At 39.6% G+C, this 26,263-nt stretch overlaps 1 long non-coding RNA gene across 1 annotated transcript in view; it reads left to right on the top strand.

The window, feature by feature from the left end:
- The window catches only part of LOC311275765, a 113,322-nt gene that overhangs the window by 76,103 nt on the left and 10,956 nt on the right, over positions 1-26,263 (top strand). The gene's annotated exons all lie outside the window — the stretch shown is intronic.

Below are 26,263 nucleotides of genomic sequence, written 5' to 3'. Positions count from 1 at the left end.
TTTACAAATTAATCAGAGTTTGAGTCAGTTCTTATCAATGAATCAATCAAACAGGTAAGCATAACGATTCTTTCTGAATATTATGGACAGTTCACAAATTGTTCTGAGTGATTAGTACAAGAAAGCACTTTTAAAACGTATCACAGTATTACCTACCAAGAAGTATTGAAATAGTGTTCTTACATGTATATTTATAATAACAAAACATACTTGAACGTTATTTAATAAAATAATAAATATAGGCCAACTTCTATTTTGTGAAGGCAGTGCTAATTTGGGTTGTCCACACTTGGATGGAACCCAAATGATTTTCAAAACTTGAGACGTAAAAGCACAATGTATATTGACATTTGCAGGTGTCTGTGTCCCTGTATATCACAGTAGAGGAACCTGTTGCACACGTGGATTGTGTAATGAGACAGTCCGTTCCATCAGAAGCTGTCAGAACATGCTGTCTAACTTGTTCTTCAAAAGACCCGAATCTATAAGCTTGAAGACTGATGTGATATAACATCATGAGGATGAGTGATTGTTTCGTTAGACTGTCATGAGTTGCATTCTGCTCCATGTTCACAGCTGCAGCTGAGTACAGTGTCTCTTTTGATAACTCTGTCAAATCTAAAGTTCACAGACAGACACTTTCTCACATTTCAGATCACTTCCTTCAATCTACTGCAGATTCACTGCAAAATAATGAGATTCCTGGATGAACTCTGGCTGGTGTTATGAAGAGACAAGCAAGGCCTGTTTGCAGGAACTGGCTGACTAACAACAGTTTATAAGCTGGAGTTCCCCTTGTGTGCATGCGTGTTTGTTCAGCACGTTCTCATTATCCGGCTGTTTTACTTATGCTTGGGAAGTGCATGTCAACAGGAGTCTGCCTGAGGGAGACAGGGAGGGTCTGTGTGTGTGTGCACATATCCACCAGGCCCCGTCTGTCAGGTCATTGGGTTTCTTGGAGACTCCAGGGGTGTGTGAAGGTCGGCAGGGAGGGAGGAGGTGTGTGTCGGGTGGCGTGCCGAGTGTTGACAGTGTGTGTGTGTGTGTGTGTGTGAGTGGTGCCAGGACAGGAAGTGGAACAGCATGGAGATGCTTCTCCTGCACAAAGCCTGTGTAGCATCAGCGACTCTCCTTTATTAACAGATGCAAATGTTTTTCTCCGTCTGTGTGTGTTTGTGTACAGAATGAGACACTGTAGCTGATACAGTGCCATACAGTCTGCACACAATGAGCTGTTGTTTGTTAGGTTTGTAAAAGGGCCATGCGTGTGATTTATTCTTTCTGCATATTGAAGCTCACTGTAATCTGGTTCACAGATAAATAGTTAAAGGATATTTACTGTCGTTCATGGCACACTGGCGCTGTTCAGTGTGTCATGAATGGATTGTGTGGCTGTGTGACATTTTAACTGCAAGCATCAGAATCCTTGCTGGGTTTGCTTCTGGTGGTTGATTTTTGGCAGTTTTTAATGACCAGCATTGGCTGTTAATTTTTTTCTTTCCAGTAGGTTTTTCCAGTTTATCTGGCCAATAAGAGCTCTAAGAACCAACTAAGAACTCAAAAGTTATATTCACCATTTTAGAATTATACAATGCAAACATGTTAAACAGATTAATTTTTTTATCATGTTCTTAATATCTTTCATGAATGCCCTTTAATTAACTATTTTATCAAATATTATGTAAAATAACTTTTAATTTTCTTTGCATGTGTTATTTATGTTTAAATTAAACAGTGTGATTGGCTTTATATTGGTCATCAGGTGCCCTGCTCTCTAAGATATCAGCCATCAAAAAAGATTCTCTGAATCTTAAACATGTTTACTGTTTGAATGTAAATATTCTTGTTTTCATCTCGCATGAGGGGTTCACAGTGTTTTCAGAGATCTTGTCTTGGTTCATATGGTTGATCAAGAGAAACAGAAGCACTTCAGTGTTGTGTTTGTGATCTGGTGTCATTTAGCTCACGTCCCACGCTTGGTGTCAAACTTTCCAGCACTGATCCAGGACCAGCCTCTGTAGACCTAACACAGCCATCTGAAAAAAACATGAAGCTGACTTCAGATCAGCAGCTGATGTGATCACAGACGCAGATAACTGAGCCTCTTCCTGAGGAAGAAAGAGCGCTAACTGTGTGGCACGAAGGCCTCCTCCAACCGGATGTTTGCACTGCTCAGTCAAACACCTGCATTGGGACGCAGACGATATGTTAAGCACATGAAGATGTTTACTTGGCCTGCTGTGGTTGAGAGATCTGCTCAAGTGAAACCACGTGGGTTGCATGTGGCTCTCTTCCAGAGGTTGCACTTTTAAATATTCTGAGAAAGGAGAGCACTAGAGTCTAAAATACCAGATTAGACCAAAATCTGCATGCTAGTCCCAGGTGTTTGTTTGATGTTGGTATTGATGGTTTACCCGAACAGCCATACTGTTGCAATTAAATTAAATTAAATTAAATTAAATTAAATTAAATTAAATTAAATTCAAATCTATTTGTATGGCGCTTTTCACAATAGACATCGAATGCATGAGTCCACATTACAATTTAGAGTAATCTGTTATCAGAGGTAATTGTCTAAATTATGTATTTCAGAAATGTACATATACAAAATCACAGTTAGCTACAATTTTATTAATTTAAACAATGTAATAATTTAGGGCAGAAACAATGAGCTCATTGAAGTAATGAATACTTGTTTGTTAACAACTGATTATGACATTTAGAAAAATGGAGCATTGGTGCATGTTGATTCAGAGTTGTGTCTTCTGAGGTCTTCGCAGGAGTTGGCGTCTGTTCACTGTTCACCAGCAAACGTGACTGATGAAGCAGCTTGACCTGCATAGTCACTGTGTTGAAGATGGTAGATCTTGCAAATAGCACCGCTGGTCTTTTCATCATGTTTAGTTTTAGGGTTTTTGTTAGAACATATAATGGGCAAGGGAGGCAGTGCTTCTTCAAAACAATTGGATGAGAAAATAATCCACTGTTCAAAAACAACACAACGCAAAACAAATATTATGAAACATTATATTTAAAAGTGTACAAATCACTGAATGAACTTCACACAGTTATAAAGTAAACTGAAGTAAATCAACACTAGGCATGTGACGGTATTACATTTTCATATTACAATTGCTGAAGCTTTTATCATGTTATTGAATTAAGTTACAAAAAGAGTTGTCCTCCTAACAAGCTTAATAACTTTTTTCAGTAATACTTTATTGTACAATGTCCATGTCCTTGTTACATATGTTACATGTAGTTACTATAGTAATAATTAATAATTAATTACATTTATATAGCGCTTTTCTAGGTAGGCCTACTCAAAGCGCTTTTACATGAAAGGGGGGAATCTCCTCAGCCACCACCAATGTGCAGCATCCACTTGGATGATGCGACGGCAGCCATATTGCGCCAGAACGCCCACCACACACCAGCTTACTGGTGGAGAGGAGACAGTGATGAAGCCAATCAGTGTATGGGGATGATTAGGAGGCCATGATGGACAGAGGCCAAGGGGCAAATTTGGCCAGGATGCCGGGGTTACACCCCTACTCTTTTTCGAAGGACATCCTGGGATTTTTAATGACCACAGAGAGTCAGGACCTCGGTTTAACGTCTCATCCGAAGGACGGATATATAGTAATAACAGTGAATGATGCATAAATACATGCAACTAACCCTAAACCAAACACTTATCCTAGCCTTAACCCTATAATATGTACATGTTAATTAATATTACTAAGTGCTGTATAATTACACTCTAACAAGGACATCTTAAAATGGTGTAATGTTTTTTTTTCTTATAACAAAATCTCTCATTTAAATGCAAGAAAACAATACACAAAAAAACTAATAATTTAAGCAAATGTTTAAAAAAGATTAAAGATCTATATAAGAACTATAAAGATGTCACCATTATGTTCTGTTAGTTTCTGTTTTCATGGACTTTTGTTTTTAATTTTGTTTAAACCCGCCACTCATCTGTCTCCTTGGTTACGTCATTATTATGTGTCAGCTGTGTTTGATTAATTATCCTCGTTTGTGTTTAGTACTTAAAGGGGTCATATAATGCCATTTTTGTACAAGGTAATATGATTCTTTAGGGTCTGAATTAAAAGTTTGTAATATACTTTAATTAAAAATTCTCATTAGTATTGTAAGAAAACACTAATTTTACCTGGTCAAAACCAGCTCTGTTTTCAGCAAGCCGTTTAAGTGCATGTGTCTTTAAATTATAATGAGCTTTGCTCACCCCACCCCTCTGTTCTGTGCGTACACCGTTTTTAATAATAACACAATAACCATAACGCGTTGTTCATTATAAACGTGGAATTATGAATTATATTGAGAACGTCGTACATAGAAAACATGCCGTAATGTACCCTGAGTGTAAACAGCCGCATTCATCGTGAAGCGTGCAGCAAGCGATTTGCAAAGATTAATATAAATATTAATATAAAGGTTAATAAAACGTTACACTCACTACTTCTTCTGGAGGTGCAGCAGGAACACGAATAGTTGGTACCGATCCTTTTTTCAGGAGCAGCTTCTTAGCAAAACCAGCTTTATACTGACCTCGTTTGTAAAGCAGTCTGGTGTGTGAAATGATTCGCGCAAACATGAAAGCATTGACGTTGATCGTGGGGAATATTCCCTTCGAAAACAAACTCAGCCACTGCGTCTTCAGCGGTTCGGATTTAGGAATATCAAAATGACTGCTGTGTGCCTTATTACACCCAAGAACAGAACACCACAATCGCTTAGATGCCATTCTGCTCATAGACAGTGCTCAAGTCTTGCGTATCAACAATGACGCGCGGGCTATGATTGACAGCTCGCTCACGAGCGAGGGCGGGTCTGTGTTGAAACACTGCTGTCAATCAACAATCGTGGGAGGGGCATTGATTTTGTGGCGTCACAAAATCGAACGGCTTGATTTGAGAGAGGGGAAAACATATAAGAAGATAAAAAAAAAAACACTGGATGGATTTTTATAATTTTATGATGGTTGTGTACAGGCACTGCCAACACACATTTCAGTACAATCAACTTGTAAAAGTGCATGTAGCATTATATGACCCCTTTAAGTTGTTCCTTCTCCTGCACTCCTTGTCCAGTCACAGTTGATATTGGTATGAATTCATTCTTCGCGCTAACCTGTGTGGACTGTCATAATTACGGTCATGCTATCCAACAGAGCTCAGCCAGTCCTCCAGCCCAATCGCTACTGGACGTTTGCAGCCCTGCGGCGTCTTTGGGGATGCCCTACCAGGATGTCGAGCCACAGGTCATGCAACCACCAGCAACACCTGTCCAAGAGGCTTTCAGTCTAGGATCCCTCCACTCCATCTCAGCCCGTCAACCTATCGGCTCCGTATTGGCTCCTCCCACCTTCGGCTCCACCAGAGACTATCAGCGTAGTGGCTCCTCCGGGTTCCCTCATCCCACCGGCTCCCCCTTGGTCAGTTGTCACATCACTTCTGCTACTTACTTATGGGCCTTCCGCTGCGCTCCGTCCTTCCACCCCTTAGGCTGCAGCAGGTTCCTCCTTCAACCTCGTCATCAACCTCGTCATCAACCCAGCCCTCAGGTACTCTGGCTCCACCTTCGACGCTCGTGGCTCGACATCAGGCGATGTCGCACAGCTCCCTTGACCCTCGGTCTGTGCCATCAGATCCACTGGCTCTGTCTCTGTCGGTCATCGCCCGGATGTCGACAGCCAAGCAAGCAACATCTTGGCTCCTCCCTTCCTCATCTCCGCCGTGGGCTGTCGACATTGGAGAGCTCTGGGTCTGTGCCATCTGGAACTCTCCATCGTTGCTGCTGGGGTCTCATCGTCCTGGCATCACCAGCCCTTCGCCACATCCTGCCATCATCCCTCCTTGTCTGCCTCTCACCATCCCTTCACCATCACCTCGTCCTCCTCCAAAGCCGCCTGGCCCTCCCGCTGTTGTTCTGTCACAGCGCGAGGTTGGGGACGTGATGTCACCATTATATATATACAAGCCCGATCTCTCCTCTGTCATCTAAATATTTTAGGAGGTTGGACTGGTATGCCTGCATGATGCCTATTGAATGCAGGCATGCACCAGCCCGACCCCCCATCATATATGCCTTGCCCACCAACACAGAGATTTGGTGGGCAGCGTCAGAGTTTTGAGGGATGACACAGCGTCGAGTGAAAGATGATGATAGTGTCTCTTCAACCCATCAGCCCATAGCCATTCTCTTTTGAGCCCAGGATGGAGGAATAATTATGTACAGTTAGGCTCAATAATCTTGACGAGAACGGCCTTTGCCACGATCGCGATACCTGTGTGTGGAGATCGGGAAAGAAAGGCAGACTCCTACGTGAAGGCTGTGACCGAGACTGCAGGAAGCGCTCATCAAGTTTACTTTTCTTCTGCACCTCCTGCTTTTCTGATGGCAATTCAATGTTTAATTTGGCCACTGCTCTGGTCACAACCTCCAGCAGCTCCTCAAAATCAGTAGAATGAGGTGGCGAGTCCTCTAATTCTCCTACCTCAATGCTTAGAACATCTAACTCCTCAGAGCTAGATAGTTCTAACATCAGGTTCTAATCCCAGGCAGAAGAAGCCGCAGAGTGGGCTTCCGACATCTGAATGAGCACAACAGAGCTGGCTGCTGAGAGCTGAGAAAGGACCGAAGGCATCTCAAACTCGTCAGCCAGCTCTATTTGCAATCCCCATGATTGTAAATGCTGCACCGCCTTGGCGGAGCGTTCTGAGTGGCATCAGCTCGCAATTCACACAGGCAGCACCATCAAGCACTGCCCGTGCATTCTCCTGCTCCGAGGCACATAACACAAGCGAGTGTGTGTCCCCATCCGTGATGTATCTAGGACAGGAAGACGCACACTGCTTGTATTGCCTCTCACTCGCCATTTCTTTTTTTTCACTTCCTTTGAAATATATAAGTGAATGCTTTGTACCGTAGGACAAACAACACCAAGTAAGACTAACAAGAGCAACACAGAATGCTTGCTGAAGAGCAAAAGCGAACACTGTTATGTGCCGGCTCCCCTTTGTAGCTTCCGTGTACAACGTCACAAGTAACATCGTTTTCATGCGCATTCCACATCTACCAATCAGTCTGTCAATCAATAAATAAATATTGGTATTAATAAGAAGACTACCGTTTTGTCAAAATCAAACTCGCAATGTCTTGAAAACATGATCAAGGTCTATTTTAGTGAGCAATCAGTTTGGTGTCTGTGACCATCATGACACCTGTAGTATTTACTGAGCTTTGGGTGATGATCTGAAAATAAGTTTACTATTAAAAATGCAAAACTGAAAACATTTATTTTTTTGATAGTGTAAGTAATCTTTACATAACTTGGAAAATATATCAACATTAGGTGTAACTGTAATATGAATTTGCAATGTATTAAAACAAAAATCGTCTTGGTTATGTATGTAACCCTCGTTCCCTGAAGGAGGGAACAGGAGACATTACGTCGACGTGACGCCGTAATTGGGATCACTTCAAGGAGCCCTATCATCTTCGAGTGGCTACAGAACGAGCCAGAACGAGCCCCGCAGCGTGGGTATAAACACGGAAGCAATCGCACGCACCTTTGTTTTTCGCTGAGGAGCCGAGATCGTGATGGCCGTTACAGCGATGGTCAGCAACGGTGGTGACGGGACGTAATGTCTCCTGTTCCCTCCTTCAGGGAACGAGGGTTACATACATAACCGAGACGTTCCTTATCAGTCGCTCATGTTCGATGTTATGATGTAATTGGGATCCCTATGCAAAACGCCACGGTTGCTGCCACATCCAGCACCCTACGCAGGACTCTCAGACCCCCACTGACTGGGGCGGAAGGCCTGCATATAGGGAGTTCAAACTGCTGTTCCGTTATAACCCACACAGCGGAACTCTTGGATAACACTGGGAAAGCGTGCCTTTCCAGGGGAGAGGGACGCTGCGGAACCTACATTCCTGCCCGAAGGGAGGTAACATGTGGAGAATACCTATATGGACTGGCGAGTTAGGGGCAGTACAACATATGGAATGTCACTGGGGTGTCTCCAGCCTGAGAAGGGGGAGACTACACCGGGCAGTGATGGCAGAGCAGACTCTGTTAGGTGTCGCCCAGCCCCGGCTCTACAGATATCTGTCAGCAAGGCACCGTGTGCCAGCGCCTAGGACGAAGCGACACTTCTAGTGGAGTGGGCTCTCAACCCGAGCAGGCAAGGCATGCTTCGGACCTTGTAAGCCAAGGCGATGGCATCCATTATTCAGTGGGCCATCCTCTGCTTGGAGACAGCCTTTCCCTTCTGCTGGCCTCCATAACAGACAAAGAGCTGGTCTGAGGTCCTGAGGCTTTGCGTTCTGTCCACGTATAGGCGCAGATTGTGAACGAGACAGAGAAAAGCCAGGGCTGGGTCTGCCACCTCCGAAGGCAGCGCTTGCAGGAAGGGAGTGGTAGGAACCCTGGGCATGTATCCGGGCCGGGGTCTCAGGATCACGTGAGAGTAAGCCGGGCCGAAATCTAGACACGATTCGTCGACCAAAAATGCATGCAGGTCCAATGCAACAGGAGTACGGTCTTACAGGACATAATCTTTAACTCTGCTTATTGCAAAGGCTCAAAGGGTGGTCTCTGAAGTGCCGAAAGGAACAGAGACAAATCCAAAGAGGGTATCGTGAGTAGGCGAGGCGGATTTAGTCTCCTCGTCCCCCTCAGGAACCTGACAATCAGTTCGTGCTCAACTGCATCGTAATGTGCGGCGATAGCGGCAACATACACTTTAAGGGTGGAGGGAAACAGCCTTCACTCCAACCCATCTTGCAGGTAGGAAAGCACAGCTCTGATCAAGCAAGTTCGGGGGTTCTCCTGGTGAGAAGAACACCATTCAACGAACAGGTTCCACTTCAACACATAGAGAATGACATCCTGAAAAGGAAGCAGTGTCACGCCTATGTTGCTCTTTTAGTAGAAAACAAAAAATAGAAATAAAAAGGGATAGCCACGGTGTAACACACCCAGGGATAGCCACGGTGTAACACACACTCAAATGGAACGCCCACCGAAACCAACACACACACACAGAATGCAATTCTGTGAAAACAGCAGTTTGTGAACTGTAAAGCTCACGGCCACCACTGATCGTGCCATCACGCCAACACTGGAACAGAGTTCTTCTGGTTTCCAACTTTGCAGAGTAACACAAGTGAGTGTGCAGCACTCGAGAAGACAAGTGAAACCACTCGGCTCCGAAGTGAAAGACAAATGTGCGTGCACTCGCTTTGTATTTATACCCGCGCTGTGGGGCGGGGCATGTGACGCGATTCATGCACGCCAACGTTCACTGGCTCGTTCTATAGACACTCAAAGATGATAGAGCTCCCTGAAGTGATCCCAATTACGTCGTCACGTCAACGTAACGTCGAACGTGAGCAACTGATAGGGAACTGAATACTTTGCTTCCTAATTTTAGAACACCATTGGAACGTACTTATCAATTGGCTTTTATAGCTTAAAGAAATGTGAAACACATTCAAAACAAACAGTTTCAAATATGAACCTGTGGGTTAAACCAATAAGAATATTTTCAGACTGTTGGTACATTTATAAGTATACGAGAAAAACTATCATGTTATATTTACTGACTGCAGGTGATGAAAGATTCCGGACTGATTTATTGCCTTTTAATAATTGTTTGCACTGATAAGACAAGACAATGATATGCAGACACACTGTGCATTCTCACCGTCGTCTCTGGTGCGTCAAGACGATGGTATGACGGTTCAGCGGCAGTGCGATCGCGTCTCTCCCTGCGAGGTGCCACTTACGCTTGCCTTTTGAAGTGCTTGCCTTTCTTTAACAGGTGTCATAAAAGGAAAGAAAATCCTGTATGCTGCTTCAAAGGCTTGAGTGTCATTAGGGCTAATAGGAATTTAACAGGTGGAGGGATGAAGAGAAACTCAGTGTAAAGACTACAAGAAGACCCCCGTTTTGTTTAGGCATCACTGAGCTTTGTGACCATATCTGAGTTTAGTATGTGTTGTGCTTTATCTTTCTGTTCTCATGTGTAGTCTAAATCCCTTTGAGCATTACTTGGACAATTTAGCTGAAATTACTTTTAGTCAACTTATGACATACATTACTTAAAGGGATATTTCACCGCTGGAAAGATGAATGTGTATTTAAATTGGGTCATTTATGTAGTAGAAATGTGAAATTGTTTTAGAGGTTGGTGCCTTCTAGGCTGAGATTTTTGGCTCATGTGGATGAAAGACAACAACTCCCAGAATGCACTTGCTTCGCTGCCCTGCTACACTCCCAACCACGCCTACCGGTTACAGAGGGCAATATCGGAAGAAATTATACAACTAGGCTACTAGTTGACTCGAAACTGAAAAGACGCTGTTTTACCGTGAGATCCCACCCCCTATGGGCGGGTTGAAAACATGCGGAACTAGCTTACTGGCTGTAGTCTCTAGCCTCTGGCCAAAAAAGCCTCATATGACGCAAAATGACGATTTTTGCGTCATCTGAGGTTTTTTTCCAGACACACAATACAGAAATCTCTCGTCTCAAGGGGACATGAGGGAGGGAAGCACGGTCATTTGAAAATGCTACCAGGTTTCTACTGATACAAAGCCTAATGCTAATCGGTGAAGTATCCCTTTAAGACATTCATCGGTTTGGTCTTGATATCCAGGAACTCCAAAAAAACGAGTCTCCAAGGATCAATACGCCCTCATATCTCATACATATCTTGCCTAAAAGCTTTCTGCATGTTTATAAGAAAAACCACCAGCTTTCAAATAAACAGTAAAAATAGACCACCCTGGCTGATGCAATTCACAGAAAGCTACGGCACATCCATCTGTGCAGAATGTGTGCATTCAGGCTTATGGCTCCCGGTGGACTCCACTGGGTGCTGGGTTTTGACTTGCAGAGTCTCCCAGATGCCCAGACTGACTTTACGAGCCGCATGGACGGCCATTATGTGACATACTGGTAGTGGTCAGTGCTCACAGAAAAGCCAAGTCAAGTCACCTTTATTTATATAGCGCTTTTTACAATACAGATTGTATCAAAGCAGCTTCACAGTGATAACATGAAAATAATACAACAAAGTTTGTTTCGCAAAAGAAACAAAATTGCGCCATCGTCCACCTTAAGTAAGGCAGATCAATAATATTGTTGAATATTAAATGTCCCCAACTAAGCAAGCCAAAAGCCAAGACAACAGTGGCAAGGAACCAAAACATCAGGTGACAGAATGGAGAAAAAAAAAACATGGGAGAAACCAGGCTCAGTCGGGGGCTAGTTCTCCTCTGGCCAATGAGTGAACAGTGTATGATTAGGATTCAGGCAGCATTACAGGTCAGAAGTCAGATTGGATCAGAACATTCAGAATATTTATCAAACACTGTGACTCATACACCACTGTCTCTGGGTGAATTAGAATATATTTCAGGGTATGTGAATCAAGTGCTAGTTTTAAACACTTTCGGATAGATGCATGGATTATCTTTGGGAATAATTAACATTTTTAACAATACATTTATATCTGTCCTAGAGATGCAGTGGCAATTATTGAAATAAATGAAGCCATGACGTTAATTTGCTGAAAACTCCAGAGTATGTTGTGCTTTGGATGCTGTTCCAAGGCAAAGCTTTCAATGGTTTCCACCACCAGGACTTTAACAGACCATATACACCCACAATGTAAACTTCTGTTCTGCAATTTCACTTCTCTAGATGTGTAAACCACTAAAATGTGCTGTTGCGGCACTGCTAATATTGTTGGTTCCATTATGATAAATTACTGGTAGTGTTTTGTTTTTTTCTCTTGCAAAAAAAGTACAAAAAATTTGGATAAAAGCGTCTGCTAAATAAATAAATGTACTGTAAATATATAAGCTGGTGAACAGTGGCTTTGCTTGCACACCAACTAACTAACTGTCAGGACTAATTGCATTATCCTTCCTGGACTGGTCTTTGAGCATAAAATGTCTTTACACAATGCTTTAAGTGCTGTATTTGGAAGGAAACCGTTGTATTACAGTTACTGTCAAAAGTGTTTAAAAAGAGTTTATAAAGCATGTGTTTTTGCCTCATCTATATTTAGCATTGTACTTGGTTTCTTCCTGTTCCTTCGACTCTCGCTCCTTCTCTGCTTCTCATCTTTGTGCTAATTGTGCGACGTCTGACCTCTGAAGAACCGAGCATAAATACTGCGGCATGGTGGCAGGGTCACAGGTTAGCATTGATCGGCCGCTCAGCAGGAAGCCACTTTGACATTTGCAGGTCTGTGAGGTGTGTTCCTCTTCAGCATGCCGCATGGCCTCTGGTGCTGCATTCTCATGAACCGTAGGCTAATGTGGCCACAAGTACCAAACATGTCTTTCCTCATAACAATCTCCAGAGATCATTCCCATCTGAAAGCTGCAAACGAGTGTTGGACGTTTTTTGGAGTTTATGAGGTTAATGGGTATCTGTGCGTTATGATTTTAGGGGTGTATGTTGTGTATATTGTGTCAGATATTGAATTATATTTCCATTACTGAAAAGCATACCCATGATGGATGCCATATGTGGTGTAGTGCTATAAGGGTAACGATACACTGATTTACTTTGAAACCTTTATTACTCAGAAATTGCTAGTAAATTTCACAAATAATTAAAAAGAAACGACACACTGAATTAAACCTGAAATTTTAAAGTAGAAAGACTGAAATTGTATTTTCTTATAACATACTCAAGTAATATTTGTTTTCTTTAAAAGTTTACATATTTTTTTACACTCATGATTGTCAAAACTCTTCACACAGTGAGCGCAGCATCAGTCTATTTGGGCTAAACTGTGGATCATTTATCATTGCTTTGGCACAAAATGCATTCAATCAATGACGATATCTTTCAAATAGCATGAGTTCTGTTCTAACACAGACTTGTGTCAAACACCCCCAAAACTCGGTAAACCTACACACCTATTTGCATGTTTACTTAAGTTTTGAAAAGAGTAAGTTAAATACCTAACATATTACAAGACTGAATAAGACAGCAACTTACTACATTTTTACAGTAATACCATATTGAAATATTCTGAATCTATAAAGGTTGGTCGTCAAGTAAGTGTTTAGGGTTGAACGACAAGACCAGACAAACGTGTGTTTGGTGCTGGCCTATATGGATGAACTGATGAGGCTGACGGCAGAAAGGTGTGGTCATTGTTGAGTGTGCACAGGTGGTAGCCATAGAGTATTATGGGAAATGTTACTGCTAACTGCTTAATGCTAAGGTTACTGGTCTGGAGGATTGTGACACATATACTGCAATTAATTTTAACAGTAGAAAGATGTCATTCTTGTTTCGTAAAGAAATTCTACAAAAGAAAACTGAATTGTTTTAAAAAGTATAGAGAATATAGAGGTTGTAAAAATCAGTATCTTTACATTCGGTTTCTCTGTATAGTATCCATAATTAGACTAAATTTGATTAAAGGTAGGATAGGCAATTTCAAAGAGGCTAGCAATAGCTAGCTTTAAAGGGATACTCCACTTTTTTCGGAAATATGCTCATTTTACATCTCCCCCAGAGATAAACAGTTGAGTTTTACCGTTTTAGAATCCATTCAGCCGAACTCCGGGTCTGACGGTACAACTTTTAGCATAGCTTAGCACAGATCATTGATTCTGATGAGTCCAGTAGCATTTCTTTCAAAATGACCAAAGAGTTTAAATATTTTTCCTATTTAAAACTTGACTCTTCTGTAGTTAAACCGTGTACTAAGATCGACGGAAAATGAAAAGTACGCTGGAATGAGAGTAGTTCCTAGCCATATAGGCTTAGAAAATCGCAACTTTTCATTTTCCGTCGATCTTAGTACACGGTTTAACTACAGAAGAGTCAAGTTTTAAATAGGAAAAATATTTAAACTCTTTGGTCATTTTGAAAGAAATGCTACTGGACTCATCAGAATCAATGATCTGTGCTAAGCTATGCTAAAAGTGGTACCGTCAGACCCGGAGTTCGGCTGAATGGATTCTAAAACGGTAAAACTCAACTGTTTAACTCTGGGGGAGTTGTAAAATGAGCTTATTTCCGAAAAAAGTGGAGTATCCCTTTAAAAGCAAAAGATCCCACCCTCCCTTCAGAGCGCTTTCCAAAGCCACGCCTCCTCCAAAGCACAGCAGAGTTTGCAAAACGTCACAAGATGAGAGACAGCATTAAATTACTCTAATGTCTCAAAGCACATAATATTACTATAATAATGAAGGTAAACAACTTACAGAGCTTAAATTGTACCAGAAGAATGTCACGGGTTGCCATCTCATAATTACGGTTACGACATGGTGTGAACAAAGCATAAGCTCTATGTTTCGGTTCAGGAGTAACTGTAAAAAGTGTCTGCTGTGTGTTTGACTGTCTGTCTACAACTCTGCATAGCCTCATAGAACGCGCCGATGACGTGTGAAATTTTTTTGGTCCTGAGACTTCCACAGAAGATATTATTTAGACCACTTCTATTATTGATTGCTATCAGGATGTGAAGAGAGTTTCAACCAGTAATACAAAAAGTATTTATAAAGTAAATTTCCTAGCATACTTTTAAATCTAGTAGAATGATTCGTTATTATAATTTTTTTTTTAAATCATGGTTTGTTCTTAGAATTGATTCTAACCAGTTTTTTTTTTCTTCTTTTTTTTTCTTGAATGTCAAAACAAAAAGAAACATAAAATAGACCCTCATCTGATAACGGTGTGTTTTATTGTAGAAGCTGTGTATAGTGTGTGTGTGTACGCAGCAAATCTGCAGCAGAACTCTGACACCTGCTGTACTACTGTCATATTCCACTGTTGTTGTTGAAAAACATAGTCCTGTATTTGAATTCAGCCTGAGAAAAAAAATGAAATAACTTTACTAGTGTATGAACAGATACATTTGTTATTCAGGGTTTTGGTATGTATAACTTTTTCTTTTTTTATATATTTAGCTCAAATTCAAGTTCTAAATCCTTGATGTTTCATAAAGAAAAAAGCATGAATAATTCACCTTCTTCACAAAGCATTGCGGGGAGGTGTCTGCTGGTTGGTGTGAGGTCTGGTCTTGTATGTTTTTACTCAATACATGTTTTCTATGCAGAAAATACATAAAGCTATCTCATACAAGCCGGTTTCCATTAAGCTGAGGTTCTACATGTCTAGTGATGAGAATAGAAGATATCCATATTGGTAGGCAGGTTTTTGGGTGATGGCATTCATTATCTGATGGGAACAAGAACCACAGGGACTATGTGCAGAATATAATTTATTTCTATGATTGTCAGTCATAGTGGCTTATATTTTATTGATTGATTGAAGTGAAATTAAATGAGCAATATCACACTCGTAGCCTTGCGATATCGCTGTATATCAGCATGGCTGTGATTACAGCCATGCTGATCCAGCCATGCCATGTTCGTGCCTATTCGGCCATATGCACGAGGCCGCAGGCTGAGTGCTGTACTAAATGCACTCGTTATTAAATATTTTAAGAACTCTATAAAAACTCCATAGTAACCATTCCTAGAGACTGCATGTATACTGATAATATACTGATAAAACAAGTTGCAAGTCATTTTAGACAGAATCGTCTGTTCAATGTATAAATATGAATGTTTGTGTTGACTATGCTGAACTAGCCTATACATGTATAGAAAACAATCCAATGTTCATTGTTGAAAGAGTGTCAGGTGTCGTATTGTACCATATTTCCAGCACTCATCCAGTCATACTGATTCGGCTGTTGGTTCTTCCTTTCTATCCGTCTCTCTCTCGTGCAGCTTGTGTCACACAAGATGATCACATTTCGTCTGTCTGGAGCCGCACGGCACAGCCTTCTTTCTGCATCTCATTGGCCGTATCTGTCCACAGCTGGGCTTGACCCACTAAACTTTGTAGTGAACCTGAATTCCCTTCATCTCATTGGCTCCTGTTTGGTCATGTGACTGCCCTCACATCATCATGCCCTCCTCATGCATCTCCTCCCGTGGTGAAGAGCGCCCTCCAAAAAAATGGAGATTTTGCACCTATTCAAGAAAAATGTGAATGGTTCTGCGCTCCCTGCAAATAAACAGCCAAACAGTTATTAATGTGATTTGTGGGTAAATAGAGCAGCCTGTTTTTGGTCTGAATCAGGAGGAACACAAACACTGCTTAGTTGTGGCTTTGACTAACAGTTTCACATTAAGAGTTGTAACTTCTTCATTGTTCAGTTATATGTCTGGATTTATTAAGCAATTGCCTGATTTCTCACAGTCCTTCTCATTTCCTCTTCCAGTTTCTCTCTCCCACTCGCTTTACTTTCTTATGCTCTGCCTCCCCCAACACAGCTGCTTTGGATCCGTTCAACACATCAAGTATTTGTGAAGAGTTTTCCAGTGTGTAGGAGCATTTGGGAAGATCACATGTAACTGTGCTGATGGGATGTCTATGAATCAAAATCACCAGCCGTCTGTCCAGGTGCTGAATTACAGTACTGTGGGAGTGCGGGTCATCACATCCTTTGTTAGTAAAAATATAGAAATATCCTTAACACAAAATGCTTTTAGCTGGAAAAGAAATGATCTTTAATTTAGGTAACACTTTATTTTAAAGTGATATATTTGCATGTTTTGTACTTGTTATAATAATGAGTTATATAATAATAACAGTAATTAATGTATTGTAAGTGAATTGTATCCTCACTCTGGATATACAGTACATTCACAGATGTACAGCTGCAGTTTAACTTTATTACAATAGATGAGACATTAGTGTGGATCAGAACCCTGAACCTTCGTACTGAATAAAATCAAATCCAGCTCTTGCAACTATTTAAGAGGAATCAGTGCTCGCTTAAATCATGATATGACAGGAGGTTAGTTTGATGGCACAATGTGCTGTTGAAAGGTTCTCATTTTAATGTTGTTGTTTACTTTATTTCTGTTAGGGTTAGGGTTGACTTGGAAATAATGAATCAAATACATAGGCTCATTGGAAAAAACGTGCCTCTACATTTTTGCAAAACTCCAAGCGCATACCAAAAACATACAAATCACTGCAATTCCAGCTGAAAAGACACTAGAGGCAGTAAAACACCAACAACTTTCAATCCTTTTCAAAATTATGATTACAGGGCAGATTATCTATTAATAAAGATATATATTTTATGTGCTCAAAATACTATTACGTTTGTGCATCATGTGCATCACTAATAAATGTAGATGTTTGCATCACATATGTGTGGCTTTTCTTATGTAGGCCTAGCAGACTTGCTCAGTAGCTCATGCTCTGAAGCACGTCTGTGAAGCACGTCATGATAAAAGTGCACAAAGATTAATACAAGCAAGCTAAAATGGATGCTTTAGCAAATGTGTTTTTATCTCACGTTTGCTTTTGTTAACCCTATGTTTAGGGTTTGGTGGTACGTTATTTTCACGATAGAGCATTAACCTTTTAGTGCCAGTCACTGTACATTTAATTTCCGAACTGCCACGATACGTACGTTATAAAGTGTTATCAGATTCCCATTCATCTGTTTCAGATAAAACTGAACGTGCTTTTAGTGGCACTTACTGGATATTTCACTCTGAAAGTGGTGTGAACTGTGCAAGAGGCAACGTAATATTTTGCATGACACAGACAATTAAAATAAATAAATAGATAAAGATCCATTTTAAATGTCACAAATTCTCTGTGTCTGGGTCCATGGACCTTTATTTTGATATTCTTTTGTCTGAGTTCAGTGTTTAGTGTTCAGTGTTTAGTTCCTGCTTCCTGGGTTGCCATAGTCATTCATTGGCTGTGTGTCCACTTTTAGACACGCACTTGCGAACTTCCCTAAGCACTTCCCCTCGGGGGAATCCCTGTCGCCATTTTGAAGTGCGTTCCACTTCGTGAAGTGGACGAGGGAAGTTTATATGGATAGACCCTCTACACTTCAGGCAGCTCAATATACCACAATGCAACACTATTGTGACGTCAATACATTGTGTTTAATTTACCCCACCACAAACAACTCTATGATCTATTTTCTGTCAGGACCACTATCATCGAATACGATTGACAATTAGCATACAGTTTGGACTGGTGGTATGGTTCTGTTCTGGGCAAGAACTCCCTGTTAGGGAGTAGCCTAGCATGGATAAGAGCATGGAGAGCAGCAATAACCTCCCAAAACAAAACCATATGCCAATATCCCCCAAACCCAAACTGACAGCGCAAATCTGGATGTTTTTTTTGTTTTTTTTTAAATACCTGAAACGCTTGAGCAACAGCATGTTACCAACAATACCGGAAAGCCTTAAGCAACAAGTATGTTGCCCTTACCTGGATGACCTAAAATGACCCCCTGAAATGAAGAAGTGAAAATTGAGATATCAAAATGAATCAGCTGCTTGCTTGTTGTATATCCACAGTCCAGCTCCAGTTTATTTGAGTGACGACTGTGAGCTAGAGATGAGAGATAGAGATTTTCCCTAGCGGCAGCAAAATCTGATACAACAAGCATGTTGTATAATCGCGGAACGATTGCTAACACTAGTGTAGTTTGGCAGGGGAAGCATACACCTTACAGCAATAGCTCCGACTAGTGGCAACAAAACTGATACAACAAGCATGTTGTATAACCATAGGACTAGTATTAAAACTAGTGTAGTCCGGTCGGGGAAGCATACACCCTCTAGCTCTGAGTCAGATGCAGTGTGCAGCTAAGTTATGAATACAGTGCTCCCGTCCTACATATTCCATCGGCTGTGGGGGTGAAGATGACGACTCCCATGATTCCACACTCCTTCACAGGACCATGAAGCTACGATGTTGTTAGTGTTGAATACCAGACCTCGATGGTGATTGTACTGTGTTTTTTGCACAAGTATGTTACCGATATCTAGATAGCTTTAGCCACAAGCATGTGGTAACTTTAACACAGCATGTTGCCATAATCGGATAGAATAAAGAACAAGCATTTTTCCAATGCAACCAGATAATCATAAAACAATGCTTGATTACTACAGCATGTTGCTGAGGACAGTATGCGCAAAAATACTAGAAGCCAAAGTAACAAGCATATATTCGATAACATTGCACTAGCAACCACCATACAGTACTGATAGCAATGTTGCTGAAATGAAACACCATGTGACAATGACAACAGGTATAAGTCTAAAACACAGCCATGTTCCAAATAATGACTGGGCTAAATAACCGTAAAAGTAAAACAATGTTTCCAATAGCAACTAACAGCTTTTAAAGCAAGCAGTTTTCAATAGCCACTAGATAGCCTTTAGAACAAACAGTGTTTCATATAGGCTTTAAGAACGCTGTGTTTCCAAGAAGACCAAGCGTGTCCGATAACGCTGAAGAGACTCAACTGAATAGTGACTGTTTACTATGTCTTTTTTAGAGCTGTGCCACAGCCAATGACAACAGATAGTAACGCACATAGCCAATATGATCGCATAAGCCTAGAAAGAGCATTTTAATGAAAAGTTAAAATTTAACGTCTAAGTTAGATAAGCCCAAGCCACACGTATAGCATTAGCAACAAGCATGTTGCCAATACCCTGATAGCTTTTAGCAATGAGCATTAAAAAGGAACTTAGCTTTGTGAAGACTTTCATAGATGAATGGAAAGTGAATCACATCACTGATTTATACTCTCAGTTAGCTTCTGTTCTTTGTCTTGTGTTAACATTGCTACCTGGATGTTCTCTCTGTTTGTTTCTTTATTTCAATTAAATAGTCATGTCAATAATGTCACTTCCAAATCAGGCAGCTTATAATCAATGCGGCGAATCTCATGTTCAAGTTCACGAATTTGAATAAATCTGAGGTGAGATCCTTGTGGGAAACGAATTCCTCTTGCTAAATTCCCGATTGCATGCTTCCTTGTGAGATGATGTGGTTTGCCTGCCGAATTTCGCCATTTAATTAGCTCCTGAGGCTGATAATACTGAAGGAGCTTATATATGTATACACTGATAATAGTTGTATTACTTTAGGTAGATGTGGATCAGCTGAGAGTCAGCTGATGCGAGCTTGACTAACGTGACCTGCAAGAACTGACGCTACGCTTAATCATTATTTAACCTTTTTTTTTTTTAAAACAACTCAAACACACCTATATACATATTGAATGCTGCATTAAACAATTTTGTAAGGGAAAAAAATAAAATAATAAATCAACCCAATAGTGGATTCTAAGTGGTCAAGGGCTTAGCACATTCCAATTCAGCCTATTGCAAAGGTTCCGCCAGTAGTGGGCACTCATTCGTAAGCAATGGCGTACATCCGCGTGAAGTTAGCGAGTGAAGGGCATAACAGTTTTGGACTGGAATGCAGCCATTGTTTCATTGTCTAATTATTTAATATTAAAATGATTAGAGTTGTACCTGTCCCTCATTACCACTGTGTATTTATACCCTCAGTTAGCTTCTGTTCTTTGTGTTGTGTTAACATTGCTACCTGGATGTTCTCTCTGTTTGTTTCTTTATTTCAATTAAATACTACTTAATTTATCTTCAAGCCTGATCGTTCTGAATCAACCAGCCAACAGGTGTGACATTAAATTAATGTACATAATTATTATTTATGACTGAAGCCTTACACATTTCCAGACATCAACCAAGTCTAATCACCTTGATAACAGAAAAACAGTTATAGAATTGAACTGAATTTTTTATAACCTAGTCTTTACTTTATATCTGAATGAACTCTGTATTGATTTATTAGAACTTTTGACTATGTTGTTTGGGAGAATATCTTTTGCTTGGTCTCTTCAATTGAATGGCCCTTTTATGTGCTAATACCATCATGCTGTTTATATAATTGGTTCTGTAGAAGGACTACTTACATCTCCATTAATCCACTCATGGATTATGAGGAATGCATGCCAAGTACTTTCCTGACATTGTACGACTCTGCAAATGAATCGGATGCTGTTGATGGACACAAGCAGTTCAGACAGTCTGTGGCTGCAGTAATAAATAGAATATATTCTGGGATACCAGATTGATTGTGGCCTGTGGAATGATGTTCAATCCTCTTCAATGGCTGTGCGAAGTTGCTGGATATTGGCAGGACCTGGCATATACCGTGTCTGTATGTATATAAGCCCTCAGTCAGTTCATTCTGTTCTTTTGTCCTGCGAAGTCTTTTGTTGGTTGTGTTTTCTCCTGTGCTAGTTTGAGTTTTGTTATTTTATTTATCCTTTATTTTTCCAGGAAGGTCCCATTGAGAGTAAAATAAATCTCTTCTTCCTGGGAGTCCTGACCAAAATGGCCGTACTAAAATTTTACATTAAACTTCACATAAACTTAACACACAAGACAAATTCTAAACAGTCAAAGCAAAAAACATGAATCATAAATCAACAAATTAATTAAAACAGCAACATGGTTTATTCATTTTACACTGCAATACATTTTTAAACGTAGTTAAAGAAGGAATTGTTTCTAGTGGAATAATAGCTTGAAATTCATTCCACAGCCATGAGGCATAATAAGAGAAAGCTGATTTTCCGTGCTCTGAGTGTATCCTAGGTACTTCTAATTTAATTCCACTTGATGACCTGGTGCTATAGTTCTTTCTATGTAAGCATAAAAGACTAGTAATGTAATTTGGAAGCAAACAATGCCTTTAGAGTATATACTAATATATGTGATTTCCTTCTTTGATTTAAAGATGACCCGCAAGCATTTGCTATAAAATGCAGTGCAGCATGATAAACACCATCTAGCCTTTTCATTAAATACATGGAAGCATGCATATAAATAACACCACCATATAGTCTAAAATGGGTAAAATAAATAAATAAATAAAACATCTGTATAATTCTCTTTCTAGCACCAAAGGGATTTTTTTTTCTTTTTTTTTTTTCAGAAAACGAAAACTCAAGCTTGGTTTAAGAATAGACGGAGCAGTGGTCATAGAACGGCTGCATGTAAAAACAATATACTTAGTGTTGTTTACATTTAAATCTAACTTCAGTTTTAGTAAAGTAAACTGAAAATAATTTCAATAGCTTGAGACAAAGAGGATGCAGCTGAATAAATAATTGTATCGTCAGCATAAAAATTGCTGCCCTTATTCATTAATAAAAATATAAAGTTCTATCAGATAAATAGTTTATTAACTAGGTATTCTTTCATTTGATCATTTACCATAGATTCAAAAACTTTTGCTAAAACCGGGAGTTTAGAAAAAGGGCGATAATTATTCAAATCGGAGGGATCCGATGGAATAGCTGATTTCCAAGATGGCAGAATAACATTGGTGGATAGACTCAGATTAAAAATCGACGCAATAGGTTCGCAATAATATCTGCAGACAGTTTTAAAAACAATTTTTTAAAACTGATTTCTTACAGTCTAAATGTGAGAGCAGTTTATGAACTTGGGTGGGTAATATAGGGGTAAAGGAAAATAAATCTGATTCCCTATAGTTAGTCGACTCATCAATTCCCTGTTCATCCATGAACAACGAATTACTAGAGTCTATCATACTAGCTGAAATAAAATGACTATTAAACATATTAACAATATTAACCAAGTCTGTAATTATTCTTTGGTTCATTTTTAAAGCCTTTGGAAGATCAGTAGATTTATCAGTTTGATTAAAATATTAATATTTCCTTCTGGACAATTCTTCGTTGTGTGATTATTACTGCAGCCAAGCTGCGATATAACATTATTTTTATATAAAGTAGACAAAGAAATGTATTTAGTGGGAAGAGAAACAGGGTATTTTATAAATTGACAGTTTCCACATTTCAGAATGATAATGATACTAAATATTGATAATGATAAGTAATCTTAGCATAGAATGATTTTCAAAGGATCATGTGACACTGAAGACTGGAGTAATAATTCAAAAAATACAGCTGTGCGATAACAGGAATAAATTACATTTTAAAATATATTATTTTAAATTGTAATATCATTTCACAGCATTACTGTTTTTACTGTATATGTTTACTGTAGTGTAGTGTATGTTCTGTATGTCTTCCATCCTGATTTTTATTTCTGCAAGATTAATGCAGTAAATACAGCTAAAAATAATAAGAGCATTGCATTTCATCTCTCAGAAATGATAACATGGTAATTACTAATTATAAGTAATGTCGAGAGAGCAGTATTTACATTAAAACAAATAGCTCTGATTAAATAAGGACCCTACTGAAATACATGATTCATATTCAGAAACACTTTAAGAAACACATACAAGTAAAAAAAAACTAAACCAACATCATAAAGTCTGTTCTTAAACTGTTTATCTACTTTCTTCACCACTCAGAATGTGCTGCTTTTCTCTGTTTGTTTTCTAAGGTGGGATTTTTATTATTTTTATTCAGCAACTTCAATCGGACATACATAACTTATTTCCCCACTTTTGATGGGCAGTATGGCAGTTGACTACTTGGCAAGAAGCCTAAAATATGCATAAATCCAGACTGACTGCCAAGAGCAGGACCACCTGTTAATGCAAGACAATCTTCAAAACTGCTGCTCTTACTGCTCTTCAATGAACATCCTATTTTGGCTTGTTCTTCTATTGGCAGTGATGTAGTGGGTGTAACACTAACAGAATCAGAAAATTTCCAGGTTTAGGAAATGCTTTGGGAATATTTGTAGCTACACAAACCTCCTAGGGGCGAGATTAATCTGTTTGGCTCTCTTATAAAATGTAATACCACAATCATCCATGTGCAAAGACTCGCTTTGGTTCTGTCCATCTGAAATAAACCGTCAGCTACATAGAGCTTGAAGAGTTATAAACACACATGCATAAACAGAGAGCAACATATTAGGTCTCATTCATATCTTAGTTATTTCTTCTGGACAGCAATTAGATTACATGGAGATTTTTAATGCTTCTCAGATTCCCGCATTCATTTGTGTAGGTGTCAAAGGTTTCATTTGTTAACATTAGTTATTATAGTTACAAACTATACAAACTATACAAACTAACAATGAACAATACTACAATCTTAATTAATATTATCTCAACATTTACTAATACATTTTTAAGATCAAATGTTTTATCTGTTAACATCAGTTAATGCACTATGAACTAACATGAACAAGAACATTTAATTTACTAACATTAAAAAAGGTCAATGAAAGGTGTAATAAGATATTTTTCATTGTTAGGTCATGTTAGTTAATGCATTAACAAATGTTATTATTGAAAAGTGTATCTTTTTTTTTTTTGGAGAAACATCTGAGATAATGTTATGTTATGACGTAAACCACTTAAATCTGGAGGATTACGCCATGGGAAATGTGTTGAGCTAGTAAATGAGATCTATAATGATGATCGTCTGTTTCACTGTCAGAAATCAGCGCAGTGGCCGTAATTAATGGTGAGGAGATGAAGGCAGAGCAGCTCCATTTAAAGGTCTTGTGTGTGGAAAGAATGAGAGGACATCATACAGCGAAATTTAGCAGCGGCCAGAGCCACAGCGCAGGATGAAAGAGAGATTTCATCCACTGGAAGCAGCAGACGAAGCGGTCTAATTCCCACCGCCTGCTTCCTGCTCAGCACATGAAAGCCCGAGGGCCTGCGTCTGCTGCCTGCCGTGACCATGGGTGTTCAGGGAGGCAACTGATCCTTGGGTTTTATCTGACCGAGTAGCAGGGGTGTGGGAACTTGCTCTCAATATCTGCTCTGCTGATGAACTAGGATGGGTGCAGTTCTAGGCACAGAGGGTTTTGAGTCATTCACCTGAGCTGTAAATGTCATGTGACTTAATGACAGCACAATGACATGCACAGTCTCCGATCTTCATTAGAGGCAGTGATGAGCTGTGGCAGACAGGACAAATAAAAGCCTCGGGAAGAACAACAGTCAGTAAAGTATCAAATATAATACAATTCAATTTTATCAATTTTCATTGGATTTTGTCAGAAAACATATTAACTTTGAATGACTGTCAATCAAGAAAGACGCTTCTGGAATGTTGTAGTTCAATGGCTGATCGGACTTTACTAACCCACTGGTTTACATCCTCATTCTGGCAATAAAACTCAGGATCAAGGTTATTACTGTTAACTTTCACAAGACGAGACAAAAACTAGCTGTGAAAAATATGAGCAGACCAAATGTCTGTACAAATCCTGCTTTGAATGTTGTGTAAAATGCTGCATGGAATTGAATGTGGCAATTTACTTAGGAAATGTTTTAAGAATGATTTATAAAGTTCTGCTTGTGTTTCATGAATGAAGCTCATCAAGTAAATGCAAATAAAATAAAATGCAAATGGAGCCCCAATAAAATGTCAGGCGAAACTAATTCATTTGTCATAATTTGAATCGACGGATGGTCTGATTTAATGAATCTAGTCTGAATTCAGACTATTAGAGTATTCTGTCATAAATAAAGTGCCCAATGAGACGAGTGACTGCCTGAGTGACATATAGAACAATCAACCACAGATGTTTGTTATATTTTTTTATTGTGTGTGTGTGTGTGTGTGTGTGTGTGTGTCATAAATGGGTCAGGGCTTGGCTGGTTATCAGGGGCTTCATATATAAAACTTTCCATAGATTTCATCCCAAAAGTATGTGTTCACAAAAGCCAGATTTTGCGTATTAATAATAAATTTGCTCAAGGACTGAGTCATAAGACATTTAATGTGCCTTTTAGCAAAGTAAGCTCCAGGGTTACTCTTACTGTAGTAAGACTTTTGTAAGTTAGTTTTGATAAAGGCATCGGGTACATTACTATTTCCAAGAACAAATGATGTGCCCTATGCACATAAACTGTACAGCTCAATTCTCTTATTGTGTGTCAGCAATTAAGATTAACGTTGAACTTATTTCTGCATAACTTCACTCTCAATATAGGCTCTGAATTTATGGATTGTTTTTTACTTTGGTGCATTAGAAATACTTGACTTTGCGCACAATTTGTTAAGTCGTTGAGGTCTTTTCTAGACTTTACAGTAAATGAGACAATTGTGACAGCTCCTCTAGCTGAGAAAATTCTGAGCACAGTGTGTGATGTTGTTGAGATCTTTTTCTAAAGAGACAAATATGAGAGCTCCAGTTTCTCTAGCTGAGTCAAAAATAATAATAATCTGAGCACGGTGTGTGATGATGATGATGATGAGATCTCTTCTAAATCTTTAGAGGAGACAAATGTGAGCGATCCAGAGTCTCTTGCTAAGGAGAAAAATATGAGCACAGTGTGTGATGATGATATCTCTTCTAAATCTTTAAAGGAGACCGCTGTGAGAGGGTTCGATTT

This window comes from Rutilus rutilus (genome assembly GCF_951802725.1).
Source record: "Rutilus rutilus genome assembly, chromosome: 17".
Lineage (NCBI taxonomy): Eukaryota > Metazoa > Chordata > Actinopteri > Cypriniformes > Leuciscidae > Rutilus > Rutilus rutilus.
This window is presented reverse-complemented; position numbering and strand designations above follow the sequence as displayed.